Source organism: Eriocheir sinensis, chromosome 5, assembly GCF_024679095.1.
Source record: "Eriocheir sinensis breed Jianghai 21 chromosome 5, ASM2467909v1, whole genome shotgun sequence".
Classification (NCBI taxonomy): Eukaryota; Metazoa; Arthropoda; class Malacostraca; order Decapoda; family Varunidae; genus Eriocheir; species Eriocheir sinensis.
Genome location: NC_066513.1, coordinates 16,648,387 through 16,652,483, shown reverse-complemented (window position 1 = coordinate 16,652,483; position 4,097 = coordinate 16,648,387). Strand labels below are relative to the sequence as shown.

General features: G+C 38.2%; 1 long non-coding RNA gene across 1 annotated transcript; it reads left to right on the top strand.

Annotated features, from left to right (window-relative positions):
• The first annotated feature begins 1,713 nt into the window (after nt 1-1,713).
• On the top strand, nt 1,714-3,446 carry LOC126982590 (uncharacterized). The gene is made up of 2 exons (XR_007735269.1): nt 1,714-2,091; nt 3,122-3,446. It is a non-coding gene; the product is annotated as an uncharacterized LOC126982590 (long non-coding RNA).
• The last annotated feature ends 651 nt before the right edge of the window (nt 3,447-4,097 follow it).

Sequence of the window (4,097 nt, the reverse complement as noted above, 5' to 3'; positions counted from 1 at the left end):
GCCTCCCTCATCTTCAAACAATACCACAAATTATTACCTCGATCCCCGTGCGTCTCCCCCTGAACACGATAACACAAGATGAGGGAGATAAACAAGACTATAAATGATGACGCACCAGAGTCCTCCTCATTGCAAACACCCACTTTCTGATCGTGTAACACTGGCTCACTCTGACCCATAAGAGATTACTTGGATGTATATGTAAAAATATGTATATTTTACCAAACAATTTCGGGGGACACTGACATCATCTTCAGTGGTTTGAAGGAAGAGCAGAAGTTGAAATACATATATTACTACTTTTACTTTGCCTAAACTTGTGCTTTCAGTCAAATCACCTGTCTTCCAATATACTTTACACTTCCACCAATCTAGTGAACAATTTCTCTCATGCCATCGATGTCTTTCTTTGAATATTGTTTTCACAGACACCATAAAGATCCAATCCTTCCCCTCATATTTATCTAAATGACAAACCACAACCATTACTACTATTATCATCCTTTCAACTGTACCCCCTCTCTTCACCATCACCTACATTCAAGACCAATACTAACACCACCATCACTACATACTCCAGTGTTTTCCCGGGAATTTTTTGGCTCATTTTGATGGGGAATCTCCCGAGGAACTACAAACGGTGAAGGTGAGTCAAGGTGATGGGGACAAAAAAATGTATCCTTACCTGATGCAACTCGAAACTGCCTGAAGGAAAAAAAGAAACCAAAAAGAAGAAAAAGTAGGAGAAAAAACTTGCTTTGGAACTGCAAAGATAGGCGAGGAGGGAGAAAATGTGTAGCAAGGATGAAGTTTGGGAAAGGAGTGACTAAACAATAATGTTTCTCTCCGAAGTAGAACAAATACAGTGCGCACTGTAAGACTAAGGAAAGTCAACGGAGACAGGAGAAACGTACATTGACAAGGGTAATTGAGAGAGGGAGGGAGAATAATGACAGCATGATCAAGTGACACTACAAGAGGCACGATTTACCGTAAACAATTATTACAAAGGTCCAGAAGGATATTCAGAACGCTGCATACGAACACATTTTAGAATATGTACACGAATCTGCATACACATTACATTCCCAGTGTCTTTATTCATGTTAACAACATAACATATGCAAACAGAAATGCTCACTCACTCACTTACTAACCCAATCACATCTGCGCCCCCCCCCCCCCCTCTCTCTCTCTCTCTCTCTCTCTCTCTCTCTCTCCACACACACACACACGAAATTGAAAACTTTCTTAGACATTAAAAAGTATCATCATTTGTTTGATGAATAACCTCACATTAAAGAAAGGAGTTTTTCGACGAAACGAAAAGAAGAAAAATTTTATTTGTTTTTAAGAGAATAGAGATAATGATCATGAACTACAGACCTATATCAGTTCTTCAGTTCTCAGTAAAGTCTTTGAAAAAAGTGATACCACTCGTCTTTAAAATTTCATTGAGAAAAATTAATTTTTTTTTTCATTGTTGTCAGCATTTTTACCAGGGCGGGCGCACTACAATATAAATCTTATCTCTCCACAGTTCAACAGTTCTTTTTTTCAAATAGTATTTTTTGCTCAGGACCTCAAGTTTACAATCACGGTTAACACACACACACACACACACACACACACACACACACACACACACACACACACATACATACATACATACATAGTCTTTAGACCTGGCCTATGAGCAGACAGTACGAAAAATAAAACCGTAAATTAATTATCAAACAATTTTTCACACAAAAAATCCAATCACTATTTTTTGTTTCATCACTGAGTTCAGTTTACTTTGTTTTTCCTTACTCCTCCTCATTCTCATATACTCTTCTGCCTCCACCTCCTCCTCTTCCTCTTGTCCCTAGCAACCAACAGGAGCAAGGCAGATCATGCTCGATTTTAAGAGATAAAAAAGTTGCCCCATAAACACATTGCAGAGCTGCCAAACCAGGAGGAAGAAGAGGAATAGGAGGTGGAAATTCCGAGTAAGTAAAAGGAGGAAGCAGGAGTATAAAAGGAAGGCGTCTTCAGTCTCTCGATACCATTTCTTCCCTCGTCCTTAAGGTAACAGCAAGCACAAGCAAGGTTAGTCGTCCTTGTCCTGACTACTTTGGCTATATCTCCGGTTTGTTTTTCTCTTTGTTTCAAACTGACTTTCTCATATTGCCTTCGTCTCATTGCCTTTCCCTGCGTTTGTCTTTTTTTCTCTCGTCCTGCTTTTTCAAGTGACTCTTGGTCATCCTCTCTCAGCCGTTTCGATGAAACTTTAACGTTGCCTCAGACTTCAATATCACGTGATAATCTGGCACAAATATTTTTTTTTTTAATTTCCTAATCCGTATTCTATCCCTCCCTTTATACTTTGATCTCCAGCTTCCTTTCAGGCTGATCTGTCTCTTCTGTCGTAGATCAAGGTGTATCGAGACACCTCTTTATTCGAAACTGACCTTTATTAAATTTGTTAATCGCAGTACCTGGGGCTTTTTTGTAATTTATCTTTTTTGCCTTTAAGATATTTCCTTTACTAATGAAATCTCTCTCTCTCTCTCTCTCTCTCTCTCTCTCTCTCTCTCTCTCTCTCTCTCTCTCTCTCTGTCATGGCCATTAGGTGTTCTTAGGTGATTTCTTCCTAATTTTGTATCTTATTCCTTCTAGAGTCTTCTCGTCTTAGTGTCTGGACAAATGATTTTTTTCTATTTACCAGAGAATAAAAAAAATATATATATAGTCATGTTTGAAGTACTGAACAGAATATTTATATTTTATTTAACAGCACGTTTTGTTTATTATATATGATTTTTTTTTCAAATACGGGACTAGCTCTATTGTTAATATTGATTTTGCATCAACTTGCTTGTTAGCGACATCATAATTGATAAAAATCTATCCGTTAATATCTCTTTACAGTGATTTGATACTGCTTCACGTTCTGGAACATAATCACTCGCTATTAATCAATACACTATTACTAAATCTATATCTTTTTTCTTTCTATATTAGACCAAACCTACTGCTTCGGGTTCTGTAATATAATCACTCGTTATTAATCAATACATTATTACTAAATCTATATCTTTTTTTCTTTCTATATTTGACCAAATTTTCATGCACACAGATGTTTCGTCTTCGTGGCCTGGTGGCGCTGTTGGTGGTGATGGTGTTAGTAGCAGCCGTCTCTGCGAGGGATAGAAGCGATGAGAAATACGGTAGCATCGAATATGGCGGATATGGTGGCGGCGGATATGGTGGCGGCGCATTAGGTGGTGGCGGATTTGGTGGTGGCGGATTTGGTGGTGCCGCATTAGGTGGTGGCGGATTTGGTGGTGGCGGATATGGCTACTAAATTCCCGACCCTGCCCACTTACGGAACGTCCTACATGATGCTGCCCCAGACAAGTTACCCTCTCTGTTGACTCATGATTAAAAAGAAGTGCACGTTCCGCCCTTGTTTTTTATTCTTTTTATCCTTTCCACAACAAAGCATATTTTTTATCCTTCCACCTCCGTATCATATTTAAATGGTCATGAGAGCTAGTAAATATACGATAATAAACCGCTATAAAACTAACAATTGTAATACATTTCCAATTATTATCCAAACTGCAAAATTCTAAAAAGAAACAACATAAGTTTTTCTACCTGGTTTGAGAGGTAAGATAATTTCTGACATTAAGAGGGAAACCATGATCCTCTCAAAAATAATTGTGTACTCTACAAACAAACCCAAACAAATGACCTCATGATGAGTCTAACAACCGTCTTACACATAAGGAGTCACATGCCTCAGCGCTACTCCGTCAAAGCCCCACAAAATACACCTTAAAACATGGCAAGTTTGGCGCTGGTTTTGAAAATCCACGCATTCTGTATCTGAAAGAAATATTTTCAAATTTGAATGAAAAAGAAAGGTTGGTCAGTGTCTTGTTATATGGAATTCATGTGCAAAAGCACATGCCATACAAAGGAGGGCAATTTAAAGGGGCTTCTACAAATTCAGCAGATATAGCTACCACAATACAAGCTTTCATGATTACTTCCCCCCTCTCATCATACAAGTATGTACTCGCATTATTTCCAGTATGTAATCTTAA